Raw genomic sequence first — 15,430 nt, forward strand, 5'->3', positions numbered from 1 at the left:
ATCAGCATTTTTGGCTGCATTATTGTCTGTCCATGCATGCTTATTTTTTAGAATGACGAATGTAGGAATTGATTTACAGATCTAGGTCCCATTTTTCTGTGCATTACTGTAGACGGTGAAAATGCAGCACATATATTTTGTGGTCAAGCTCTGATGGCTGTCGGTGTAAGAATGGGCAGTTAAGCAAATGCCAGAAAAGAAAATATTGAATGGAAGCTCTACCCAGCATCACCACAGGAAATGAATGATAGGGTGGAGTTCAGTGTGGGTGGTTCTTCGAACCCTGTTTTTAAATTTTAAAATAGAAAGTTTGTAGATCACCGTAAGTGTAGCGTGCAATTAGGGGCGATTTTTTTTTTATCACAGTGAACATCTCAAATTTATTTAAACAGAATATGCAGTCAAGTCCAGATTACAGTTTTCTGTTGAAATTAAATAAGTAAACAAACATTCATGTTTACAACTCTCATCCATTTACAAAGCTCTCTTGTCATGTAGGGGATATGCACATTCAAAATGTGCTAATAACAGCGTAAACAATATTAATGATTTTTTCCCCCTAAATTTAATAATAAAGGGGACAAATCATGAAAATTTGACTTTTTCCATATTTAAGTATAATTGTAGCACCCAGTAACTTTGTTTTGGTAAACCATTCTCTGGAAGCATGTGAAAAAATTTATAATTTTAAATTTAAATTTGGCTGCCCTTGTGATGTCAGAAGGGGATAATACCACCCATTAATCTGCACTATCCAACCAAGGCACTGCCATTTAGTGCAGAGATCATTACAAAATTTGCATTTCAAAGGACATTTTTGCTCATACCTCCAAAGTGGCAATGTAACATGCTATAATAAATTATATTTGGGGTATTTTGAGCTAAAACTTCACATACTTACTCTGGGGACACCAAATGTTTATTTTACATTTTTAAAAAAGTCTTGTGAAATGTCCCCTTTAATTTAATTTTCTTTTTCAGCATTTTAAAAGGAAATTTAATCCAAATATGAAACTTCTGTCATGTACTTACCCTCATATGAGTTGCCTTGATCTGTTGAACACAAAAGAAGATATTTTGATAAATAATGGTAAGCACAAAGTTTATGGTGCCCATTGACTTCCATAGTAGAAAAAACAATTACTTTAGAAGTCAATGGGTACCGGCAACTGTGTCTATCTAAATATCTTATTTTGTGTTAAACATAATAAAGAAACTCACAGATTTAAAACAGCATTAGGGTCAGTGATAACAGAATTTAAATTTTTGGGTGAACTGTCCCTTTAAGACAAGATTCACAATCAATATTAGAAATTAAATGTCATTGTTAATTTTACTAAAGAATATATATAAATATAATATATAAATATATAATATGTATAATAATATACATTAAAAACAAAGTTGGGATAAACCACGTATGACCTAGTGTTAATTTTGGGATAGGCTAAGCCATAACAATAAGCTTAAACCTAGTGATATGATCCACATACTCAATTAAGAACAATAATAGAAAGTTTGTTGAAAAATTTATCACATACAGTGCTTAGTTTCCTGAAAGAAAGGGGTTTTCAACGCGAAATTGCCTATTCTATACGATTACTATGGTGAAGTTCTTGCTTATGAATATTAAGTAGGTCGTGCTGACGTTACTCTCCAATAACAAAGGTTCTACTTGAATATTAAATAAACCGCGCTGACGTTCTCAAAATTTGTCGTATAGCGAAACTCTAGCTTCTGAATATTAATTCAGCCAAGTTGACGTTGCTCATTAATGTCCAATAGAGAAGTCATGCCTCATGAATATTACTAACACGGCCGTCAGTTTAGTAGGATTTGTAAACACTTCAGTCAGGACGAGGCGCATCGCCTCAAACACAACCTGCCGCGCGCGGAAGACAAGTCTGTTGAACTTTATCACCACACCGGCTGTTCAGGTAAGTGATTTTTAGTGGATTATAATAGAGCTATCAATGAAATCAGATCCAAATGAGTTAACTTATCTTTTAAAGGCTTTGGTTTTAAGAAACAAGAATTGATCCGTGCGCCACCGGAGCGCACGAGGAACGGTTCAGATTATGATGAGCTGACCTGTAAGTAAAGTGTAGAAGTGTAGTATAGACTATGAAATGCACGGTTATTGCTGAATTACGTTTTAATATTAATGTATCACGAAGCATTCGTATCTTACCAGTATGTTACAACAGCGCACATCGGTGCTTCACCACACGTTAACAACCTTTGCATAAAAGTTAGTATTCTTACATTAAGGAAGATCCAGCCTCGGTTTAGTTTTATGATTTAAAATAACATGTTGAGGAGTCTGCATATTGTTTATTTATTATATTGATATTTCCTTCTGTCTTTGATACTGTAAGATCTCGTGCGCGTTGCCCTCCACGCGCATCTTTCTCGTGTCTTTGGAGTCTCTGTCCCTAATCAGAGCGCGCGCTGTGTATGTCACGGACATCTAAACTTTATAAACACGTTTTAATCTTTCCTGTGTACACCATTCAGAATTTGTAATTTCTTCCCTTTGTAGTCAGCATCACAGTCAACGTAGTCAACTGATGTGATGGCAGCTCACTTGATTTTGAGACACAACCGGTGTCACCCTGCATCCCAATTCGCATACTATCAGTAACTTAGTACTAAATAGTAGTCGAAATTAGATTCATGTCCCATCTCCCAAAGCACTCAAATGTCTATATTTTCTCATAACAATAACGGTACATACAAAAATAGTACATACTTTAGGGCAAAGTATAAGTAGGTGAAAGAATATCATATCCATGTCCTGTCTGTGATGGTGTATGTAGTGTGTAACATTAGATGATGATGATAATAATAATAATAGTAGTGTTAGTGCACCACCAACAATATCATGGTAGCAGTAAGCAACATTTACAGTTTATAATGCAGTAAATATCGGTCTCATATTTGTATTTTTGCAGTAAACTTCATAAATCAGTACATAGCTCTTTCAGTTAAGTTTAAGATATCCAAGACATTGTCACAAATTAGTTTTTTGTGTGATTTATGCAAGACTGAAAATATTTTAAAACATCCATAGAAAATTTAACAGGACATCCATAGAAATCTTTTTAAACCCCATTTAAAGTTGCAATAATATTGAAATGAAAAACTGTCATTTGTTTTGCAATATTGTAGATATTTTTTTAAATAATTTGTTTAATTAGATGGTGAATTTGTAAAAAAACAAACCTTTTAACTCTTTCCTCTCCAACATTTTTAAAAAAAGTTGCCAGCCAGCGCCAGCATTTTTCATTATTTTCACAAAAGTTTAATGCCTTCCAGAAAATGTTATTTTTTAAATATATAAACAAACAATATATCAGATGAAAGAACAGACCCTCTGCTTTCAAAAAAAAAAAAAAACATTTCATCCTACCTTCATTAATTCTCTTGTAATTACCTCTCAAACATGGGTAGGTTTCTTCAAAAACACCCAATTTTGAGCAAAAAGCTGAGATAATTCAATTTTTGTGAAGGACTTTTGATCGAGATCAAATGCAGAGCAATCTTTAAAACATACACGGAGTTCTTTCTCTTTCACGTGAGGCGCTACTTCCGGGTTGTATATGTTGCGGAAGTGTGCCACCTGGTGGATAATAGCGGTATTGCGGTAAGACGGAAAATCACGTAATTTGCGGGGAAGCGTTTTCTCTTAATTGACGAGATATATCGTCAATGGCGGTGAAAGAGTTAATAAAAAGTTGCAAAACTCTTTATATCGAACATTGTAATTGCTGTTAATACTGTATGCCATAATATAACGGGAAACATAAGCCTGCATTATTAAAGGGACATTCCACTTTTTTTTTTAAATATGCTCATTTTCCAGGTCCCCTAGAGTCAGCTGATCTCCTGGTCTGGCGCTAGCACTTTTAGCATAGCTTAGCACAATCCATTGAATCTGATTAGACCATTAGCATTGCGCAAAAAATAACCATAGTTTCGATGTTTTTCCTATTTTAAACTTGACTCTTCGATAGTTATATCATGTACTAAGACCGACGGAAAATATGCGATTTTCTAGGTTACTTTCAATAGCAGGGGACTATTTTTGGGCACTGCATGATATCAATACGCCTGCTGCCGACATGTTACATCAGCAAAGTCCTTAATTATTACGCCAATTTATAGTTCCTAGCCATATCTGCCTAGAAAATCACAACTTTTAATTTTCCGTCGGTCTTACTTATTCACACGGGGCGTAAGCGTTGACGCTTTCCATTCACTTTTAATGGGTGACGTCAAGCGTTGGCGAACTGAATTGTGGATCCGTCGGCGCCGCGTCGGTGCCGTCGCTCGCGGCAGAAGTTGAACATTTCTCAACTTTTCAAGCGGCAACGCGTGCGTCAGCCAATCATATCACCTTATGCAAATAACCTAGGCAGAGCCAGCCAATTACGTTTATGGAAGGCCGGGGCTTGTGTTGCGGCCACAGTGATTGGCTGTCGGACAACGCTTACGCCCTGTGTGAATGTACGGTTAGTATACGATGTAACTACAGAAGAGTCAAGTTTTAAATAGAAAAATATTGAAACTCTTTGGTTATTTTTTTAGCGCAATGCTAATAGTCTAATCAGATTCAATAGATTGTGCAAAGCTATGGTAAAAGTGCTAGCGCCAGACCCGGAAAATGAGCATATTTTCAAAAAAAGTGGAATGTCCCTTTAAAATACCAATAAAGTTTGGTCTTTCACTTCTTTTCATTTGAATTTTATAACATAACACAATATAACATATTCAGCTATATTGGATTTTTACTTGTCATAAAAAAAGAATTTATATTGTATATTAGTAGAACTGAAGGTTGGATTAAACATGAAACGCACGTGATCGTTGTCATTAGTGAGGCGACCAATCACAAAGAGCTGTGTCGTTATCAGAGCGCTGAGGCAGTTGGATACTCTCGAAACGCTGTCGCGATCTTTAAAACAGTCACATGCCTTCAGCGGCAGCTTAAGTCGGACAAAATTTGTAACTGGTATACACCGCTTCAAGTCAGCCGTTGATCGGTCTGCATAGCGCTGCATGAAGTCGAACATATGGTATGGCAAGTGGGCGGGGTCAGGGAAAATATTGCAACGATTAGCAAATAGTAACATGACCAAACTTTAAACGATCCAATCAGTTCTCAATGGACAATTCAAGTCCAGCCCTACGTTTTTCATTTCAGAAGCCATTTCGGGAAAATAAGACACTTGCTAGTTCCGTTTCATGGCGACTTTAAAATGCTAGTGGGACTAATACACGAAATATGAAAATCAAACTAGTTTAAAGATAAAACTAGTCTATTATCTGAAATGTATTTTATTATTTCAACCAACCAGTTACATTACACAGCCAAACCCAGTGTTACTGTTTATGTTGGTTTTGGTGTGTTTGATTTCCTCTGTGGTTTATGTGTGTGTTTAATGTAATGTGTTGTGTTTTAGTGTAATGTGATGTGTGATGTGAACAGAAGGTGGTAGGCGTGCCTTCTCACATATTCTTTCTCGAGTGTCTTCTACCTGTACGTAATTAAGAGAGCAATTATGTCATTTCCACATCAGGACTCATTTGCTCAGCAGTGTTGCGTCATGCCTTGAATAGCAAAACACTTTCCAGCCTTGATGCAGTCGTCTTGGGAAAATGGGTCAGCAGGAACGTTCCTTTCATAAACACGCGCCTTTGTTCTTGGTTGTCCCTGAGATAAATGTACCCACAGTGACAATAAGGAAGTGGTTGCGAGCATAGAATTGAATAGACTGCTTACAATGGAGGCTTGTGCAAATATGGTTACTTTTAGTTAAGGTCATAAGACTTGAACGTACAATCACCTGTTATGGATATTCATGGTAAATGAAATCATGGTAAAATCATAGAATAACAGTATGGTTGAGCTGTCTGGGTGGGCCAGACATAACAGCATAATGTAGTCTCAACCCATGGTTTTATATTGGGGTGTTGGGTCAACCAAAGGCAGTTTGTGTCATCTCGTTATTAAATCCATTAAGAGGCAGGGTGTTACCCTGGACCCAGAACTATGGTATGCTAATGTAAACAATGTAATGCATACTGATATGAAATATCTTGCAGGCTTTTCTTCACCTATCATTTAACAATGTTGGGTTAAAAATATCCCAACTTGTAAACCAATATGTGTAACCTAATGTTTGGGCTAAAAAACACATCAGCATTTTACAGTGTGAGAATTTAGTAGCAGCTAGACCCGTGAGTTTGTGTTTTGAGCGTCCTGTTTTACTGCATCAGATTACAGGGCTCCAGACTAACTTTTTTTCACTAGGAGCACAGTGGCCCCCAACTGAAAATTTTAGGGGCGCAAACAGAAAATTTAGGGGCACATACGTAAATCAACATGCTAACCACATGTTCACATTTCTCTTAAGTTATACACTGTATTACTAATAAATACTTTGATGATACAATAGATGCAGAAAGTACAATGTGCTGTTTAAAATTCAGTGTCACATCACAAAAAAAGGTCAGATTTACTGTTCGCACATGTGCGACTGATGAAAAATTTAGTGGCACACTCTCAAATTTTGGTCACAAAATGCCACCATTTGCCCTGGATTACAAAAATGTGTTGCAAATGTGGCAAACTTTGCACATGAAATTTTATCTAGAGAAACCCTTTGTTTTTAAATGCTCTTATATACAGTGTTTACCCAAAATCAATTACAGACAGGGGTCCCATGGGTCCTTGAAATCCTTGAAAGTTTGTGAATCTGGGGGGAAAAAATCAAGGTCCTGGGAGTTTTTGAAAATATACATATAGATAAAGGTCAGTGAAAGTGCTTGAATCTATTTTGTGCAAGAAGTTGTCTGGAAAAAAATCCATATTATTCCCTGTGTAGTGTAGGATAATATCATAACTATTCTAGACTTTTAAGCACACATGCTAAACTGTTCGCTTTAAATGCTTATATCTTCTGCGAATGTTGATTCATACCAAAATGTTTTTTTTGCATAGTTATGTTTAAAAACGTAAAAACGTTTCGAGTTACCTATGTAACTGTTGTTCCCTGAGAAGGGAATGAGACGCTGCGTCTCCCTTGCCATAATTCCTGCGTCCCTGTAACGCTGTCTTTGGCAATATTTCAGATAGCGACATACTTCCTGGATCCCCCGTCACCTTGTCTTTGAGGTTAAGTCTCACCATTGGTTGAATTTGATATACACATTCAGACGCACTTACCCCTGGAGGCGTCCCCAAAGTGTCACCGCAGTGACGCAGCGCGAGTTCCCTCGAAATGGAACTATAACAATGTATCTTAAAAAGATGTAACCTTGCCCTCATTTGAAATGTGTCCCTACATTTAGGCCTTGAATTTGAGGGTATTGGACCTGGAAAGTCCTTGAAAGGTCCTTGAATTTTAAGTTAACTAAGGTGTGGGAACCCTGTACAGATCATATATTGAAATAGGGCTGGGCTGGTTGAAAAGTTTACATCTGACCTCAGTGTACATTTCTGGCAGAGCTTCTGTTGCAAAGAATGAAGGTCATTTCAGACCGTACCGATATAGACGGTATTGTCTCATCCCGTATCCCGCTGGGAAAACTACAGATTACCAGACCTACATTGAAATACCATACCACATTATTTATTATTTTTATTTTTTTACTTTATGCTTTGCATATTTTTGGTGCATTTCACAAAAGTCAGGCTGTCATTCTGAAATTAGAGCTGGTTTTGTACTATAGCTTGTCCTCATGCAGCTGGGAGATGCCTGTATAGGTGACTGGTAATTAGTCCCATTCTGTCTGATGTGATTTATGGGGCTCACCATCATGCGTGAAAGTGATCCATGAGCCGAGGTACAGAAGTTATGTACAAGCATGCTCTACTTGTTTTATTAGAACTTCATATTTTAGGAAATCATGTTAATTTTGCACACAATTAAGAAAACATCAATTGGTTTGTTTAGTTTTTAAGATCTTTATACTGTAATTCTGTAGCCTTGTTAAAAAAATGTTATCTAGTGTTGGGTGATATGCCCCATTTTGAGATCATCCTTTCGTCAGCCTGTGAGATCGCCGATGCATGATAGTATCGGGGGGTAGGGCAATAGTCATTTTTTTTTCATTTTTTACTCATCAATCAAGTTACTTGATTGGTGTACAAAAAAGAAGCTGAGTTACCCTAAGGGCAACACTGTCATGAGTGCAACGTTTTTAAAATTAATGCCATTAATCCAAGCGCGCCTTTAAACCCAGGCCGTGCGTATTCACGTCCAAACAAGAGTTCAAGAAGAGCGCATTAAATCCAGGGGCCCTATCTTGCACCCAGCGCAATTGACTTTGTCAGTGACGCATGTATCATTCGTATTTTGCACCGGCGCACAGCGGGTTTTTCCCTCCACAGACGCACGTCGGCAAACTAGGGAATGAACTTGCGCTCCCTGGGCGGTTCAGCGCAAAAAAAGAGGCGTGTTCCGGCGCAAACCATCCCTGATGCTATTTTGCAGTTTCAAAAAACAATTGCGCCACTGACCAAAAAAAAAAGTTTAAAGTCAGTGGCGCGTTGCGCGTTGTTTATTATGCTATTTTAAGGGCGCATGCTTGACCATAATGTATAGCGTGCACAACGCGCATACACTTTGCATCTAAACTACACAGATGCAACAGTTATTTTTGCAAATCATAAATTGTTACACTAAAAATATTAATACACGAGATAAGGGGAATCATAGTGGTGAGCATTGTGGTGATAGTTTTTATTTATTGTGTGTTTGCGTTTAAAAATTCTCATGCAAATAACGATTAAAATATTTTCATAAGTTTGTTGTGTGGCTGTATTACGTTTATTTTATGTAAATAATAATTAAAATGTTTTCATAAGAAACCTTAATGTATGTGAACTTGATTTGTAAGTGTACTTTGGGGTTGGACTGCTTGCGTTTCTTGGCTTTCAGCGGTGAGGGTGGATGCAGCGATGTCCTCTGCTGGCGTCAGGTCCTGAGGCAGATCCACCTCCCGTTACACGGCGTGGCCGATTTATGCTGGCAAGCTTGGGATTCCCCCGTCTCCTGACATCATTGTAGCACTTGCGGCGCAACGTCCTGGGGATGCCAGCTGATGAGACAATTGGGGCTATTTCCTCCCACGCCTGTTTAACCGACGCTGATTTGGGCGGGTTTCTCCCATCCCCATACAAAACAACTTCTCTGTCTTTGACTGCTCTTACAAGAACGTGGGTCTACTTTGCTGTAAACTGCTCCTGGCGTACGCCTGGTAAATCCGTCATAATAGCAACCCGCCATGGAACTTGCGCCCTTGCGTTTAAAGGGAATGTTGGATAGCGTTCTGATTGGTTTATTTGACGTTAAGCCCAAACCACACCTATGAATAATGAATCTACTTCAGACCAACCCCTTATTGATTTGCGCCCGGCGCAAGAGTTATTTCTCACGCCGGGAAAATAGCAACAGCGCCCAAGATCCGCCCACAAACTCACTTGCGCGTTGCGCTTCACACTTGCGTTTCAGATCATTAAAATAGGGCCCAGGTGCGTGTGAGAATGAATGTTTTGTTTTTTGGATTTGTTTTTGCCCCGTGACTTTGGGTTTGGGGCATCATTCTTGTTCTTTGTCTAATAAGTGTACGTTTTTCACTTTCTATGAATTTATACTAATACGTAAAATACGTATGAATTGCTGTGAGATCAGGTTGCTTTTAACATACTGTTGTTAATACGGTTAATGTCTCTCAGCTGGTCTATTAGTTGTTTGTCATTATGGCTTAATAATACTTTCCCATGTTTTGCTAACTAAATTATATAAAAACTAATTTCCTGTTAAGGTCAGAACTGCTGTGGAGTGACATGCAGTTGTGACATGATGTCTAATTTGACCTGAATTAATATGAATATTACTACCAATACACACACGCACATGTGTGTACACCTCCATCATTGTGTGTGTAGTTCCTTTGACCTTACATTTATTTTTACTGACAGTAAAGCCCAGGAGGGGGGCGCTGATTCTGGCTGGGTTTGGAATGGGGCAGAAATAAATTGCCTCCACATCTCCTGCGTCTCAGCGGAGTCTAACGAATGATAACCGGAGCTGGGAAACTAGGATATGGGGAAGGTCAGCTAGTTTTAGTAATTAGCAGCAGGGATGAAAATGGAAGGTGGAAGAAAGGAAAGATGGGTAAGGAAAGGGGTAATGACTCACTCCATGTTTTCTCAGACAAGGTTGGGGCTGTTTTTTGGGACTTAAAAAATCAGGGGATTTAAACAGAGCTCTACAGCACAGGTTAGACAGAAAAAATCCTATTCTTTCATAGAGAAATTCATTTCAAAACTCGGGGGTTGTTAACCAGTGGCACTGTAATGTGTTACTGTAAAAGTCAATATGACAGAGGGCATTTTTACCAGCCATAAATATGAAACTTTGATTTAGTTTTTATCATTTTTCTTTTCGTTTTACCATGACCAATGAATTCTTTGACCTTTCCTGTAACTTTCATTTTTCATTGACTAATATGTTTTGAATCAGGGCTGGTTGATTTGGTTCAAAGCTCGGAGCTCTTTATTGAAGATTTTTTGAGATCCCTAAGGATGACATTAATGGATGATTATGGATGAAATATCTTCCCAGAACCAAGGCCAGTGGAAAAGTCACTGTTCGCTCTATAAACCACATTATCTTCTCCCTATGGTCCCACGCTGCCGTCCACTCTCACCCTGTCGGATGTCCCCTGCTGCACACTTGTGTCCTAAACACCCAAAATACTCTTTTGATTCATAATTCACTTTATGTCACTCCTGGTTTCCACAGTCATGCAAATTCTGCATGAGTTGCTTCACCAAGCTGATGCTAATTTGGTCATTTTCTGCTTGTTAAAGCACCCGCTGTACTCATGCATTTATATTTGTGGCATAACTGGGTGAATTTGCACCACGAGCCAATACCAAGGGACGGATGTAATGGGTGTCATGGGAAAAAAGTGCAAAGACTGAGTTTACATTACATTCTTCTAATGAGAGAGCTGCTTATGCATTATGTAATAGCCGAGTAAACACAGAACACACATGTAAATTGAAAAACCCAGGAACAGATTTGGCATGATTCATTAAAATATGTGATTTTGCATGACAGATGCATAACAAACAATATCTGTCATATCATACACTCAGAAAAAAGGAAAAAGTTGTCACTGGGATGGTACCTTTTAAAAGGTCCTAATATGTACTATTTAGGTACAAGATATGTACCTTTAAAGTATCAGTATGTACCTCTAATGCTGTTGTACACACCAGAAGCGATTTGTAACTACTTTCATTATATTACATGAAAAGTCAATGCAAAGCCATGAACAGATGCGAATTTATATTGGGCGGCGATTGCTGTTGAAAGGCACTATTCGCCTCAAACTCGTCTTTCGCTCAAGTTAAAAAAATTAAACTCGAATGGAAAATTTTCATGAAACAAAGTAGGGATGCACCGATAGGATTTTTTTGGGCCGATACTGATTTAAACAGACAACTTCTGGCCGATACCGATATTAAACACCTGTATACAATACTATACAGTTGGTCTATTAGTTTATTTCTGCATCAAATTATTTTTAACTGAACATGGATTGGATCTAATTAACAATCAACTGACCAACATAATAAGAGAGGCACAAATTAAGCTAAAACAAATATAATAAGACAACATGACAACCTTCAAAGGTGGTTTTTGCTATTCAGCATTTATTTTATTAACGACATTAACTTATTTTTTACATATAATGGATTTCTTTATGCAGTTAATTAATAAACAATTGGTATCGGCCTTTCTCGTGCTATTGCCGATATACCGATGGTTTCAAATTCATCAAAAATCGGCCGATAAATATCGGCGGCCGATACATCGGTGCATCACTAAAACAAAGTTAAATCCCGCAAGTTATCTAGAGCGAGAAAAGCAAAGTTTGACTTTTGTGTGTATGCAGCATAAGGTACCAATATTTACCTTTGAGGAACCAATATGCACCTTTTAGTTACAAAATTTGAATTCTGTAAAGTTACCAACCCAGTGACCATATAAGCTCTCTGGAATGGATGTTGTATACAACTTTATTAAACATAAATTTGCAATGCGTTTTCTCAGTGAATTGATTTTAATGAACTACGGTGAAATGCTGCCACATCCAAAAGCCAGAGGGCGCTCTCGTGTAGAAACGCCATTTGTGCCACAGAAGAAGTAGCATTACAAATTAGGGCTGCAACAACGAATCGATTAAATCGATAAAAATCGATTACTAAAAGTGTTGGCAACGAATTTCATAATCGATTCGTTGTGTCGCGTGACGCAGAGACGTTTAATAAAAAAAAGGAAAAACTTCAGTTAAGCGCGGAGCGGAGTGAATACAAAACCGCCTAATTCCATACTATATAGTAGACAAAGAGTACGAGAAGTAGTGCTTTTCGCCTACTATATAGTATGGAAGTATGCGGTTTGGGACGGAGCGTCGGTCTCTCGCGCACTGTTGCTTGCAGAGTTCGGCGCCTCATAGACAGGGCGGAGAAAATACAGGGCGGAGGAGAAAAGATAAAAAAACAGCAAAGGTAGAGGAAAACCACATGTCAGTGTTTTACTCCTCCCAAACGTAAGCACGTCAACTGGAAGTTATAGCCGGCAAAGAGGTAAACAAACAAAGACGACACGCTTATGCTTTATGGAGCGACGACAGCGAGTAAAAAAAGTTTCTAGAACGAATAAAAAACTCCAATGACAAACTCCAATGATATTAAACAAAGAAATAAAACGTTGAGAGAGAGTTGTATGAACGCTTTTCCCCGTCATGGACCTGTATGTTAAATCATCGCGCCGTCACTCTCCTGCTGTTCTGTACTGCGCGCTCCAGGTCATGCCGAGCAAGGAGACGCGCGTGCCCGGCCCAACATACAGTACATCATACAGTAAGTGCCGCCTGTTGTTGCATAAACATCGTCTTACGTTTTTTAAGGCGAAGTAATGAATGGTGTATTTGCATTATGCGCGGGAGTAGAAGACACATTTTCCGTTTTCACAAGACGCATTTATGTGGCCAAATTATTGTTTATTATTTTAACATATGAGATCGCTATCCGATCAGAGAAAACACATAGAGTCAAATATAAGGTACAAAGCTGTCACTGGGGCAGTAACCTTTATAAAAGGTCCTAATATGTGCCATTTAGGTACAAATATGTATCTTTGAACTGCCAATATGTACTTTTGAAGTACTAATATGCACTTTTTGGTAAAGGTGTACCTTTTTGAAAGGGTACTGTCCAGTGACAACTTTTGTACTTTTATTTCTGAGAGTGTACTCGTATACTATCTTTTTGATCCCATCAAGAGAGGCTTCTTGATGGGAAATGCATCATAAAAAAGTCTATATATTTGGCAGATGTAAAGCATACATGTGTATTTTTTGTGTTAGTCCATTTTTATTTTATTTTATTATTATTGTAACAGCTCAGGTGTGTTCAAGGAGCAACATGTTTGTGCAATTTCTTCTCTTTTAGTTCTGTTTTGAACAAGGGGTTGGAAATGAACGCTTTTCTTTGTTTTTTGTTTTTTATCCGATTCATCGATTAATCGAACAAATAATCGGCAGATTAATCGCTTATTAAAATAATCGTTAGTTGCAGCCCTATTACAAATGCTATTCCAGGAAATGTCTTAAGGGATATTTATATCAAATTGTTTCAGGTATTTTCATGATAATAAAATATTTTGAATGATTGTGTTTGACGAGTTTTGCTTTTTTAAATTCACATTATAAACGACTCAAACTCAGTGATTTTAGATTGATAAGGACTTCCTACTGATCACAGAACCGTAGTACACGCACAAGCTGTGCATGAAACACCAAATCGGAGCCTTGCGATTCAGAATCGATTTCAGGCAGGTTTATTTAATGGGGAACGCAATGCATCGTCACAGCCCTAGTTTGAAGTCTAAAAAGCATGCAAATAATAAACCTTCAGCATGAGGATGCCATTGTCCCCGATAGATACTGTATGTGTCGTATACGCTGTTTGATGGGGATGTGAAGAGGCTTCGCACTGATAGGACCGGAGCACATGCTTATAGAAAATACACATAAGTTATCTCTGTAAAGGCAGAGAGAGAAATCTAAATCTGCACGTCGCACATGAGCAACGTGTTATAAAAATGCTTGCACTGCGTTAAAATGCTCTCTAAATGCATTCAAGATCCCTATGATGACAAAAGTAAACAGAAAGATCGGTTCTCGAGATGTTAAATTTAGCGAGTACAGATCGAGTCATTTAATCCCTACTTACAATGCATATTCTGGATTTCACATTGAGTCATTGTGCTTGTGTTCCTTTTTTTAGTTGCAATTGAGTTTGCAACAAGTTTGTTTATATTATTTATCTGTAATAAAAGGCTAAATAAAATAAGGTTGAGATTGTGAATGAAAGGAGTCAGCAGTTTCTAAATTATGTAGGCTCTTCTGCAACATGAGCAAAATCATTTATTTACTATGGTACACAAAGAACAAAAGTAATCTTGAATTATTTACAATTATGTACAATACCAAATCTCTTAAACTGTGATTAAATGTTGTAAGTTTGAGGTTATTACCTTTTATGTGTATTTTTAGTGTCTGGGATAGGACCGATGTCATCATAACTTACATTAATAGATCCTACAAGTTGTGTGTTTTATGTGATTCCCAGCATGCTCAGCAGCAGAACTTTTCAACTGGTTTTGCTTCGGGACACAGATTATACATCACACATTGATGCTGACCTAACCAAACCAAACCTCAAAGTACTTATATGAAAGGATACAAACATGTCTATAACATCAAACACTGAAATCTATTAACATTTTTAAGAACTATTGTCAACTTTTAAAAATTATTATCATTACACAGGCATGACATTTTGTTAATGCTTAACCACAGCAGACGTTTCACTAACATTAATGAATGTGCAAATAATGTCCCACAGTTATTTGCATTTATTTATTTATTTGATAAAGCATATTTGTCACCCTGCCTGAGAAAACCCAGCTAAAGGCAATATTTTAGATTTTATTGTTTTCAAGTCATCTTATACAAAGAACATTTTGTGAAAATATATCCTTGATATCTTTAATAATGACTGAGGAAGATCACGTCAAGGATTGAAAGTCAATGACTGAAACCACATAATGATTAAGCGACTTTAGAAATTCATAGACAGGGTCATATTTTTTATTTTTATCTTTGCTGTATTGCAATCAGACTTGAACTGCAACCATTCCTTTATTCGCAACCCATCAACCCACTTCTCTTACATTTGACCTGATATAAGGTTAAACTATTGTTCGCCTTGCATTTTTTTCTCATTGCCGCATCGGATTTAGATTGAACAAATTGAATTTCACGCCATGATATCCAA

At 37.5% G+C, this 15,430-nt stretch overlaps 1 protein-coding gene across 1 annotated transcript in view; it reads left to right on the plus strand.

Annotated features, from left to right (window-relative positions):
• Positions 1–1,852: 1,852 nt before the first annotated feature.
• The window catches only part of znf385b (zinc finger protein 385B), a 207,198-nt gene continuing 193,620 nt past the window's right edge, over positions 1,853–15,430 (plus strand). Inside the window, exon 1 of the mRNA XM_065252220.1 lies at positions 1,853–1,937. The gene's annotated coding sequence lies outside the window, so the exon portion shown is untranslated. The remainder of the gene's footprint in view (positions 1,938–15,430) is intronic.

This window comes from Paramisgurnus dabryanus, chromosome 15, assembly GCF_030506205.2.
Source record: "Paramisgurnus dabryanus chromosome 15, PD_genome_1.1, whole genome shotgun sequence".
In the NCBI taxonomy this organism is placed as follows: domain Eukaryota; kingdom Metazoa; phylum Chordata; class Actinopteri; order Cypriniformes; family Cobitidae; genus Paramisgurnus; species Paramisgurnus dabryanus.